The sequence below is a fragment of the Desmodus rotundus genome, chromosome 12 (genome assembly GCF_022682495.2).
Source record: "Desmodus rotundus isolate HL8 chromosome 12, HLdesRot8A.1, whole genome shotgun sequence".
Classification (NCBI taxonomy): Eukaryota; Metazoa; Chordata; class Mammalia; order Chiroptera; family Phyllostomidae; genus Desmodus; species Desmodus rotundus.
This window is the reverse complement of record NC_071398.1, coordinates 53,103,377-53,116,512: the sequence shown is the minus strand read 5'-3', so window position 1 is coordinate 53,116,512 and position 13,136 is coordinate 53,103,377. Positions and strand designations below refer to the sequence as shown.

At 44.0% G+C, this 13,136-nt stretch overlaps 1 long non-coding RNA gene across 1 annotated transcript; it reads right to left on the bottom strand.

The window, feature by feature from the left end:
- Positions 1–1,087: 1,087 nt before the first annotated feature.
- On the bottom strand, positions 1,088–12,993 carry LOC112313684 (uncharacterized). The gene is made up of 3 exons (XR_002975716.3): positions 12,828–12,993; positions 2,535–2,655; positions 1,088–1,981 (listed from the first exon to the last, which is right to left on the bottom strand). It is a non-coding gene; the product is annotated as an uncharacterized lncRNA (long non-coding RNA).
- Positions 12,994–13,136: the final 143 nt, after the last annotated feature.

Below are 13,136 nucleotides of genomic sequence, written 5' to 3'. Positions count from 1 at the left end.
GTAATTCTTGTGACACATGGGTGCACTATTGTTATCCCACAGATTTACTGAATCGCCCAAAACTTAAAATGTGTCCAATGTTATACAGTTAAATAGCAGAGGAGATTCCATCCCTCACAGTTTAGCTCCAGGGTCCCTGCTCGAACCCATTACACGAAAGATGTGATCTCTTGGTAACTCTAAGCCATTAATCCAAATAACAGCAGATAGAATTTAGAGGGAACTTTTACTAGGCTTATCTGAGCCCCTTGTCAACTCGGCCTATAAAGATTTGAACGAACACTAACAGCTTCGCATAGCTCACAGCTCACAGCTGTAGCTCAGGATAGCTCTAGCCCCTCTTCAAGTGCCTGCCCTAAGTCAAGACCCACCTTTCTTTCTCCTTCTTTGGCAGGAGGAATGGGGAGATCTTGACTATTTTTGCTCATCAACATGAATTTTACAATGCTTTACCACAAATGCTCAGGGTTTTGTGACTTACTTTGGAATTTATGGACATTTTGGCACATAGAATCATCACAAAATGTAAACATCATATAGCTATATAGCTATTAATTCAAGTTTCGTGTCCTTCATTTCTTTTTTTTTTTTTAAGATTTTATTTATTTATTTTTGGAGAGAAGGGAAGGGGAGAAAGAGAGGGAGAGAAACATCAGTGTGTGGTTGCCTCTCACACGGCCCCCTCTGGGAGCCTGGCCTGCAACCCAGATGGCCTGACTGGGAATTGAATTGGTGACCCTTTGGTTTGCAGCCTGTGCTCAATCCACTGCACCACACCAGCCAGGGCCCTTTGGTGATACCTCATTGTTTTACTTATGTAGGTCTGGAATGTTATTTTTCTTGGTCTTAGATCCTTAGGACCTGTTATACTGTTGTGAATGGTGTCTGATTTTTCTACCTCAATTCCAGATAGGTCACAGCTAATAGTACAGAAAGGCCATGATGCTCATAAATCTACAGGATTTATGATTCCCCCTTTTAACACCTTTGCACCCTGTCTGTCCAAGCTATTAAGGCAGAAAAGGAAACCAGTTTGGGTTTTGTTTTTTTAAGATTTTATTTATTTTTAGAGAGAGTGGAAGGGAGGGAGAAAGACAGGGAGAGAAACATCAGTGTGCAAGAGATACCTGGATTGGTTGCTTCTCACACACCCCTAACTGGGGACCTGGCCCACAACCCAGGCATGTGCCGTGACTGGGAATTGAACTGGTGATCTTTAGGTTCGCAGGCCAGCACTCAGTCCATTGAGCCACACCAGCCAGCGTGGAAACCAGTTTTAAAATGAAACCCACAGACCGCCCCATACTCACCAATCCAACCTGTTGAGCTCTGTGAAGTCCGCTCGTAGATCCTCATGGGTTTTCACAATGACATGTTGTTACCGAACAGCAACTGGGGTCACACTGCCCACTGCCACCCTCTAGGCAAAATTCAGAGGCCAAGGTGTGGAGATAAAGGAAAGAAGTCTTTATTCAAAAGCATCACAATTTTGGGTAGCAGCTTTCCACAGGCATTAGTCACAGGTATAGAGATAGCCAGAGAGCCCTTCTTTTATTTCGTATCTTCTAGCCCATAATCCCATGGGCTCTGGAGGCATTCAGCTTCTCAGCTAATCCCATCCTAGACTGTTTGCCAGTGCCCCAAAGCACTCCTCCTATGCCCCCCTACTTTTCCCCAGTCATCCAATCAGATTTCTCTGTATCAGTTCCCCACTTTAACAGGTCTGGACTTTGTATTTTTACAAAGACAAATGGGTGCAGGTCTCATTCTTCTGCAGCTACTCCCACCTGGCTATGGGCATAGCCCCACCTATCCCCTGGTCCCGAGATCCCTAACAGAAAGAGGGTATGGAGTGGAGGGAAGCCTCCACACAAGAGAGAAGGATCTTGCAAAGTCCAGGTCAGTTTGTTGTCCCTGGGAGGTGGCGTGTGCAATGTCTAAAGGATAACGCTGCTGGACAAGCTGGCATCCTTGTCGTACTCTGGAGGTAACAAATTTGGCAAGAGGGTTAGAAGGCACAATCAAAACCATAGCTGCTTGGCTGAATAAGGTTGGGACCAATTCTGCAATGTCCCACATTAGGTAAAGAGTGGCTTCCCTGGAGGAAGTTGGGCAAGTAGTGTCGTACCTGTCCAAAGCCCTTTTGCCCACTACACTTAACTCAGGGTGAGGGGAACTAGGATTCCCCCCTTTAACACCTTTGCGCCCTGTCTGTCCAAGCTATTGGATAGACAGAAAAGGAAACCAGTTTGGGTTTTGTTTGTTTGTTTGTTTAAGATTTTATTTACTTTTAGAGAGAGTGGAAGAGAGGGTGAAAGACAGGGAGAGAAACATCAGTGTGCAAGAGATACCTTGATTGGTTGCTTCTCACACACCCCTAACTGGGGACCTGGCCCACAACCCAGGCATGTGCCCTGACTGGGAATTGAACTGGTGATCTTTAGGTTTGCAGGCCAGCACTCAATCCATTGAGCCACACCAGCCAGCGTGGAAACCAGTTTTAAAATGAAACCCACAGACCGCCCCATACTCACCAATCCAACCACTCAGTCCAGCCAGACTATTGAGACTCAGGAAGCGGAGATGCAGATGGGCTTCTCAAGTGAGGCCTATGTTGTGTAAACAACCACCCCGGTAATGTCATAGGCATATGTCCTGCGAAAACAGAAGTGAGAACACACAGGTTAATTCACACCACAAATCACAAACCAGTCTCTGAGTCCTTGAGACTTCCTTTTGAGAAGACATCCAGTTGCAAGGCCTTTGCTGGAATGACATCAAACAATGACAATTTGACAAACCCTTCTTGCCTGTGAATTAAACATCTCTAATAATGTCACAAACCCGGTTTAGCTTCCAAGTGGAAACAAAACTTTGAAGACAGCTGCGCTAGACCAATGTCCACTCTTGAGCACTGTGATTTTTGTTCTAACACAATTTTTCTCCTGAAGATCACCCTCACTGGCCTCAAAGGGACTGCATTAAGTCCAGTTTTCATTTTTGCCTGTCTGCATAAACACAACAAGAGCAACGGTTGTTCACATAGGATCTTTAAGTCTGCTTTGCTAGGACTCATACAAGGAACCATCTCAGGTCCTCAAGACCTTATGGTAACAACCAGAGTCCAGGCCTGCCTGCTCCAGGCTTGGTATTGCAACCAAAGATTTGGTTAAAAAAAACCTCCATGGGAAACGGGTCTTACTGGTTTTGTGCAAAGAAACTTTATGCCATGTTCAGAACGCCCAATTCTGGAGGGATCCGGTAGGGAGAAAAATACAGTGCGTGAAGGAAAACCCTTGTCCTTCCAATACCCACCAAGATGGCATTTCTATGCCTTATACCTTTCATTGTTTATTTTCCACTTGATGTGAAGTTTTAACAAACTCTCAGAAACCTCATTTTCCTTCCAGAACAGAAATAAAACAAAATCTAAAGCAAAGACAGTTCGAAAAGATCAGGGGAGACTAGAACCAGCCTTAGAATCTTGTCTCCTTTGTCACTGGCCCCACTAATGGGTCACACAGGCCCAGACCGGCCCAAAGCCCCAGTGGTGGAGGCATTATCTCGCCTACCAATGCCCCCGCTGGCCTCCTGGCGGAGATGTGACTTAACCACCCGATCTCGAGGCAGAGGCATGCTCTCTCACCCCAGGCCAGATTCCACCCGCATCATATGGCCCTTCCTACATTCCACATGGCAAAGGTATTCTCTCCACCTACCTCACAGATGACCTCTCCAACGTCCCGAAGGTCGAACAGCAGAGACAGGGGAATCCTGGTTTGCCCCCAACAGCAAAGTTGAAACCATGTCCCATAGGACCAGAAAACAAGCTAAGAAACCAGGCAATCAAAGAATAATGGTATTCAAGAGAGAGGTTTCTTTTTCTCCGGGTTCAAAACTTTGAGAACTTTTCTATATGCCTTTACTTGTTCAGAAATAACTATAACTCACTCTCAATCCTTGTTTTTTGTTTTTTTTTGTTTTTCTCCTCACAATGGGAAGGACCATACTCTAACTCAGCATCTGGTAGCTAAGAAGTTCATAGGTTTGTAAGCACATGAATAAAGTAAAAGAAATATTGTCACCGTGTATTGGTGGTCACTGTCCTTTTCTGAAAGAGGACTTTCAAATGTCCTCCTGGAGTGCAGGTCCAGCTGTCCCCTTCAGAATCAACCACAGCAGCAAGGTCTTCCTTCTCCACAGGCGGTGCCCATTTTACCTGTGGGTGGTGCATCCAGGGCTGGACTCCCAACAGCTTTAGGGAAGAATGGGTTGCCCACAGGACGTCATAGGGAGCAGTCCACTGCTCTGCCCACTGCTGTTTGGGGCCCTGAGTCTTCCAGGTCTCTCACCTGTGGGTGTGGTTAGTACAAAAAGCACTAAGGGGGTTTCAGCCATCTATCTCCCTGAGTGGGGTGATTTAAGCTATTTACCCTCCGGTTTGGGAGGAGAAGTGTAAACCATGTATTCTTAAGTGTCCTTAGTTTACAGAAGGTAGACTGCAATTTACTCGATGGCTGTAACCTGTTTGGCCAAGAATCTGCTTAGTTTCCCTATCCCACTTGTCCCAGCTTGCTGGTTTGTCTCATATTTATACAACTGATACAACGACATGAATAAATCTCAAAAACATTTTTCTGACCACATAAGCCAGACAGAACATTCTGTATGACTCCATTTATACAAAATTCTAGAAAATTCAAGCCTAATCTATTCCATTTTCCTTTATTAGTTTCAGGCACTTCCTCCTCCAGTGGCCCTCCTCCCTGCAATAGGCACATTGATGGGCACCCAGGGGCCTCTCCTCCCTCCTTTAGGTCCTGCTTCCTCCTTTGGCCTCCCCACCGTTTCTAAGAACACCGTGGCCTGTTTCACCTTCTTCACTTCCTGGGTGTTGTAGACATTAAAGGCTATGTCCACTGGCTGAAAAGGATTCACTCCCAATGCCCCATCTAACTTCCTTCTAATAATACCTGGGGCACTTTGCCCAACGAAAGTCCTGTTTACCATCCATACTCTGCGGCCTCTGGGTCGGCATCAGTGTGCCTCCTGTAGGCTAATAGGTCCTCTCTAAAAACTCAGAAGCATCCCCATGCAGTCCTTGTGGAACAGCCAGTGTCCTGTTGAGGCTCTTTTGCGGAGGCACCCCTTCTTCAGCCCTTCCAGCATGCACTTTCTGTAATGTTCCAGGAAGGCTAGCTTCCCCCCTCCAGTTGCGCTCCAGTGGGGCTCTGTCAAGGCAATTGCCCCAGCTGGCTTGGGGGGTCCCATCAGGATTCTCTTGGTGGAGGTTTGAGCCCCTTCGTGAGCCCTGTTTATAACCAGCAGGGAACAAGATATTTAGGAGACCCTGCTCATCTGCCAGTTTGGATGATGAGAGGCAGAAATGGAGGCAATAAGACCTGCTGTTCTCCGAGGATCATCTCTGAGGGGCTTTCAGGCCTCCTCCCTTCTCTGTACCATCAAGAGATTCTCGGTCCCTGGCAAAACCCTATCCTGCAACCACATAAGTGCATCGACAGATCGGATTTCACCCCATCCGCCTAACGTCAATACTGTTTCATTTGCATGACGGTTCGATGACCAAGGCAGCCACGCACCGTTCCTCACAATCCAAAACATCTGTAGGCCACACATTGCAACAAAGAATCAACACCTCCTTGGACTCTGGATAATGGCAGCACCCGCTCCAGACCACCAAAACCTACCCAGTGGGCTCCCTCTACAGGCCGGCAGGGAACTTACTGGCCCGGATGTACAGCCCAAAAGTATAACCGGAAAAATTCCAAGAAACCAGAGAACATATAAACAAAACCAGTATCCATGACTCCATTATTCCAAACAGTACTCACAAGCAAATCTGCCAGTCAATCTCACAAACCGTGGTCCCCACAATGGCTTCCCCGAAGCAGTCCTCACCTGGCCCTCATTTCCTGGCCTTTTCCCAGACTGTTTCATTTTCACCAGCCAGGCATGTTTAGGCTGCTGATGGCTTGAGCAGATGTGCAGAAAAATTCACGGAGATTGGGAGACCCCACAGACCCACCCTTGGGGTCGATCAGCCACAAGCAGTTAGGGTGCCACGAGAGTCAAAATTCCAGAGGCAAAGGTTTGATGTTAAAGGAAAGGAGTCTTTATCCAAAAATTATACAATTTTGGAGTAACACCTTTCCACATGCATTAGTTAAGTGTATCAATAGGGCTAAACTCTTTAACTCTTTAGATACCACCTTATCACTTAAGCCTATCAATTAAGGCAAAACTCTTTAACACCTGAGTTCTATCATTCCCCTGTTTTTAATTACTTTATTTCTATAGGATTAGTTTACAAACTCAAAACAACATAAGATACAAAAGCTACACAATTTTGGAAGAATGGCAGGCTTCTGCCTCACAGTCTCGTCCCCTCTAGAACAGCTAGAGAAGAATAACCCTGCCACCCTCTGCCAGGCCAGCCCAACTACAGGCTGCGCCCAGAGTTCCTTCTCCCATCCAAAATCCATCCAAAATCCACCCCAAATCCACTGAAATTCCTTTCATTGGGAACCACGGGCAGTTGCAGTGCCATCACCCCTGAGTCCTGGAGGAAGACAGAGCTGCACTGAGAGCCCCCAGCCCAGAGCTTGTTCATTTCACATCTTCCGGCCCATAATGCCATGAGCATTCAGCATTTCAGCCAATCCTGTCCTATGCTGTTTACTGTTGCCTGGGCAACCTCCTCCAATGGTCTCTCCCCACTCCTCCGCAGTGATCTGATCAGATCTCTCTGTGTCAATATTATTTTCAAACAATAAAGATAACATCCTTTTGTCCTGGTTGCAGTGGCTCAGTGAGTTGAGCCCCGGACTGCGACCTGAAAAGGTCGCCAATTCGATTCCCAGTCGGGCACATGCCTGGGTGTGGGCCAGGTCAGGTTGTGGGCCAGTAGGGGGCGTATGAGAGGGAACTGATCAAGTTTCTCTCCCTCTCTTTCTCCCTCCCTTCACCGCTCTCTAAAAAAGTAAGTAAATATGGCCCTGGCCGCATAGCTCAGTTGGTTAGAGCATCATCCCAACATGCCAAGATTGCTGGTGTGATCCCTGGTAGGAGCTCACACAAGAACTGCCTAGTGAGCGCATAAGTAAGTGGAACAACAAATTGATCTCTCTCTCAGCTCCCCTTCCTCTCCTTTTCTTAAATAAATTAAAAAAGACTTATACTCCTGTGAGATTAAATATTGTTTTTTAAAAGTAAATAAACTCTTTTAAAAGTGAAATTTTTTCTTATGAATCCTTATCCTTATTACTTCTTGTCTTTGTCTCAGGACACTGACTGGGCCCTTGGTGCCCTGTTGGACAGGAGAAGCACCACAAAACTTTGTCTTTCTTTTTGACTGGTTGGGAATCCTTTCAAAATTGGTCGTTAAATATTATGCTCACTGTAGTTCTCCTTATGAAATAGCCACTCTTTCTCTAGTCTATTGAAAATATATACGATAAAATAAAGAGAAAATTTAAAAAGTGTATATGATGAAAGAGGGTTATCTTTATGCAAATATTTTTCCAGTATCTATGGAGATTACCACATAATTTTTCTCTACTACTACCTTTCACTGGTAGATTAATGGGGTTAAACTTCTATTCTTGGAATAAATTCTACATGTCTACTATTATTTTTTAAATAGCATTGCCTCTTGGTTTCCATTTGCTTTTTTTAATGAATGTTCACAAGACTACAATTTTGTCTCTTTTTTTGTTTATCTTTTTTTGTTTCTATCTAGTTTAAATAATAAAGTTATATATTTTCAAAGAAAGGAAGCTATTGTTTGGTATTGAAACTCCTTCTGTTAAATAGGGATTATCAATTCCTTAAACTGAAAGCGTTAAAACCCAACTGCGCTTGCTATCATTTGGGTTGAAATGTATAGGATTTTTTTTTTAACTGCCTATTCCATTTTCTTATAATCATAACCATTTTTTCTTGGAAATTACCCTCTATATCTTGAAAATTATCCACGAATCTAAGTTTATTTTTTTGTAAGAGTTGTCCATAGCATTCTTATGGTTCTTAATCTCTCAGTTTGGTGCGTCTGCTTCCCCTTCTTCATATCTGCGTGTACATTTACAGAACTTGGGTTCCAGACCCTCCCCCTCCTCTAGGGGTTTATCTTTGCCATCATTAGGCACTAGGTGGCGCTACGAGCCTGCCGCAATTTCATGTATACTGTAGTTCGTGAGTAAACCCCTGTGGCAAATTTCCGATACCCTGCTCCACAAGAGTCCTGCCCAGACCAACAGGCTTTCTTCCTAGGGATCTTTCAAAAGCAAATTTTCCCCTCTACCTTATGCTTTCTCGAGGGACCCTGGCTTTCTGCTAGGAGTCTCCAGTTCAGTCCAGGGGCCCTCTTCCCCTGGTAAGAGGGGGAAAATTACATACTGTAATTATCAAACCTCAGAATCTTGATAATGAAATTTGCCCCAGGGAACCCAGTCGGTTCTGTTTATTACTCTGGTTTCATTTAGCTCGTAGGTTTTTACTGTTCCGGGAGATTTCAGGCTTGTTGTTATTAAACAAGAATGTTGAATTCTGTTCTAGGATATTTGGTTTCTTGCTATCAGGAAGGCTTTCCCGGAATAATATTGTTACAGGAGAAACTCCTAGAAACTCGGTTCTTCTAGGCAATGCAATAAAGTTCAGGGTGAAGCAGGATAAGGGCGCAGAAGGTAACGGCAGCCGAGGGACGGGGAGGCAAGCCCGCGTGGCCAGAGGCCGGGCGGCCTGGTCCAGTGGTCAGAGAACCAAGAGCGCCATAACCCCTCATCCCTAGTCCTCAGGACTTCGGTAGTTGGCGGGATGGGGGAGGGTGGAGAAGCTACATATTGATTGACAGACAAAGGTGGTGCTAGCTTTCCAGGACGGGGCGGGAATACCCAAAGGTATTAATGGGCTTCTTCCGCTGGGCACTATGCACCCTTTCGCGGCTTTCAGGTCTTGGGTGGAAGGCACAGTTTCAAAGGCTTTCCTTCCCAGATAATAAAAAAGATACCTAGAATTCCAAGGACGGCTGAGTCAGCAGGCAGGACAAGTATCCCTCTCCTCCCTGCCTTCGTTTGCTCTCTGTCCTACCTGACAGCACCTCGTTTTTCACCTTGGAAACATAAGTCTTTACAGTGACCCGCTCTAGCCTATCCATACTTTTAGCTTTGAAATGTGTTCGATATTCATACTGCTACCCATGCTATACTGTCTCTTGCTATTTCCCAAGAGTATTTCCTCCTCTTTTTATGAAAAAATTCTTATTTTTTCTTGCTATTTTTTATATCCATACATGATTTATTTTCAGATTCCAATGAGGACAGCACTTTCTAATGCACATTTTATTACATTCATTACAGTAATGCACATTTAAGCTTTATAAAAGAGTAAACATAAAAAGATAAAATATTGTACACATTCCAAAACGCTGACACAATACTTTCCCGAGAAAGGCAAATGAAAACTTCTGAAACATCCATGAAACCATAATCATGTAACAAAATAATTACACAGTCCATCGAAGTTAATGCCTACCTTTATTTTGGAGTTATATTTTACATAAATGTTTTAAAAAATGAATGACTGTTCGTGGGTTGGAGGAGTTTTTATGGGGAAAAGTCCATCAGAGAAATATACTTACTGAAGAGCAAAGTGTCCACTTGATTTTTAAGAGGACGGCCCTGTGGTCCAAGTAGCCCTTCAGCTCATCATCAAATGCTCATTGTCCCAATGGGGGCTCAGAAGCTGTACCCAGAGAGGCAATTTCCCAGGTATCCAGCTTATATTTTTACGAGTAATTGTTATATTCCAGGAATTTCATTTTGGATTAAAGTAAAATCAAGTGTTTCATATTTTACACAAATTTTAAGTCTTTTAAACATCAGGCCCAGCAATATTTAAATGACACGTCATTGAATGTCACTGAGGATGTTGACTGTTATCTGAGACTGGTGGGCCCTAAAACACAGAAAAGGTTATAGAAATCCCCCCCCCCCCCTCCCCGCTTCCCCCAAATGGCTTACTGCAAGGAACCACCTTTCCCCCAAGGATTTAGGACTCAAGAGCGAACTCTTTGATGACCTATGACACAGATCCTCCAAATTTCCATTCTGTGACTCATCCATGATTAATTGAACTGCTAGCCCCACTGACCAATCACAGTAATATGCTTATCAGGCGAACTTCACATTTTCTCCATGCCCTCAGGGTGAACTTTCACCCACCCTCAGCCTCCTTAAGGGTCCCTCCAGAGAATTGGATGACCTCAGAGTAAAACATTACCTGATCTGCTATCCAATCAAATATCTGGTTCCTCTTATTTTCCTATACAAAGTAGTTTCTAATCTTGTTAACTCTTCTTTCTAAGAAGAAAATCCCTTTGGCTTAACTCTTGAGAAGCTTGCAGGTCTTATGCCACAGTCACCTGGGTGCTAAGGCAACAGTCTCTTTTACCTCCTGTCAATAATCCTTCCCCAAAACGTCTCTAATTACCAACTGGCCCTGATTCTAATTGCAACAATTCCTAGACTGTTTTGTCTGCCCTTGCCCCGTGTGTATTTCACTAGGTTCACTTTGGGTCAGTCCTCACCACTCTTCAATGTTCTCCAGAGACCAGGTTTGACTTGTGGAAAATTCACAACATTCAGCCAAGTAAATTTTAAGATCTAATTGTCGTTAACCAATTCAAGAATCAGGCAGCAGTGCCTTTAGCAACTGCAAGGGGCTCTGAGGGGTTGTACTACCTGGAAAGTTTTCATAGGAAAAAGGGTGGAGCAAGGAAGCTATTAACAAAAGAAAAAGGCATATTCTGGGGTATCTTTTCTTCCAGGAAAGAGAATGGGAAGGCTTTATCATACAGATTACCTCATCTCTCTAAGGGAGACGGAGAGAGCCCAAGTGAGAGGTTACCTTACTGCTGCTTGACCAGAAAATTCCAATTTGTTCATTAGGATTATGTTTCTGGGAGAGATTGAAACTGTCATTAGATCAGGTATTAAATCTAGGTTTGGTATCTTGAGCACGAGTTATGTCATTTTGGGCCTTTGCTTTTTCTTTAACAATCTATTTACGATTCATACACTTAAAAAATTAGTGGTTTGATCCCTTTATTTAAAGCCTATACACCCAATGGTTACACTTGAGCAAATGGTCAGGGATAACTGACTTGATGCTTTTATTCATATTTTTTTTGAATTGGAAATGAATCAGACCACAAATGTCTTGTGTTTGCAGAGTGTACCTTAGTCACAGAATATTTACATGTATTAGTACAGAGGAGCCATTTTCATGGTGAAATCTCATGGGGAGGATGAAATCTGAGTACTGTTAGAGGAATTTTCACACCTAAAGTGATGCATGCTGATTCAACTCTAGCGCTTTGGCTCTCAACTATAGCCATAAAGGAAACACATGAACATTCTCAACTGGTAATGCTAATGTAAACTAACAAAAAAAAAGCTAATGGCAATGCTAATAACAAATGATCCCAGACACAGAATGGAAAAGGAGTGTTAAAACATAGGTATGGAAAACAGAAGGGATTTCAGGTAGTGCTCCTTTATGCCCTTTGGTTTTTCTGGAGAAGGCCTTCCCTGCAGGTGAAGATCAAAGATCCCTTAGCGCCTTCTTCCTTCAGAAACTGTAGCCCTCGCAGATCACCTGAAGACCTCGGTGAGAGGCAGAGTCTGATTTGTAGGTCTGGGGTGGAGCTTAGGAGTCTGCGTTTCTAACCTGCTCCTGGGTGAGTCGCTGCTGCTGGACCAAGGACCACAATTTGACTAGCCAATCCCAAGTAGAAAATAAGCTATTACATTAAGTGGAAAGCAAGGGTCAATGGAAATCAAGCCCATTCCTCTAGGAGGCAGGCCAGTAAAGACCAGTGGAGCTGCATGAGGCTCCAGTTAAGAAACTTGGGGGATCTCTTGGAGAAAGTGCTGGGCTAGAGGATTGCAGCAGCTGAGCAACCGCTGGGCCAGCCTGTTTGCAAAAGCCCAGCTCTGAGGACAATTAAGTGCTTATGAACGGACCACAGGGGCTGAGTGAAAAACAGCAGTAGCTTATCTCACCCTTGGAAAGGTGAGGGAAATGGTTTATACTTACAGAAAAACCCAGTCCCAGCTACTCTAAGTATATATCTTGTTTACTTTTCTATCAGGTAGGGTGTTATGATTAAATAAACAAATATGTATAAAGCACATTAGCTATTATTCCTAGCATTGCCACACTGACTACATTGGGAATAAAGAAGAAATAATGAAGTTGCATAGGTCTTCGGGAGATTTCCCTAATACTGAAGTGAGGGAACAAATTAACAATTGTATAAACAAAGGTAAGACATCATAGACTCAGGTGTGTGGCCCTCTTGGGTGCCAGATTGCCACAGGTAGCTTGCTGGGCCGGGTGCCCTGTTAGAAAAAAAGCAACTTCAGGGAGGACACATCTCTCTGCAAAAAGACAGGAATGAAATAACTAGGTAACATGCTGATTTCAGCCAGAGGATAGTAATTTAAAACAAAGCTGTTACAGCCGGTTTTTTCACTTTAATTTTATTTTTAAACCGTCGAACCAGTTAGACTGCAGGACTATGTCGGACCCCGCTCCGTGACTAGACTGGGAACGACTTGATATTTCCCAACAGGAAGAACTGTAGCCATATTGACCAATAAATTCCTCTCCCGTTTCCCGTCAAGCAATATTGTTCTGCTTTCTCAGTGAGATTTCATTCTATGCCCTTTATTTTCATGCTTTGTTTCTGCATTGCGTCTGCACTGAGAAACAGCGTCCCCGGATTACTCTGGGTGACCGACACTCACCTACTTCTTTCCAGTTCTTTCTCAGTGTCGCATCCAGATTCAAACGTACAGATACGCTGGCGCCTTGCATCCCTGCTTCCCCCGCCCCGACATGTTGACCTTAGGAAAGTGCAACGGCGGCATTTTTATAATCCATTTTAGGCGTGAAAAAGAATCGTGTCATTGTTTAAAATTGCAACATCATTTTAACGAATGAAAATGCAAATTTGGAATTCTTGCGTTCTGATTGGACCGAGCTAATTCTTTTGACGTTACTCTGAATAACCACCAATCAGACACAGGTCTTTAGTTTATCACCTTATTTGCATG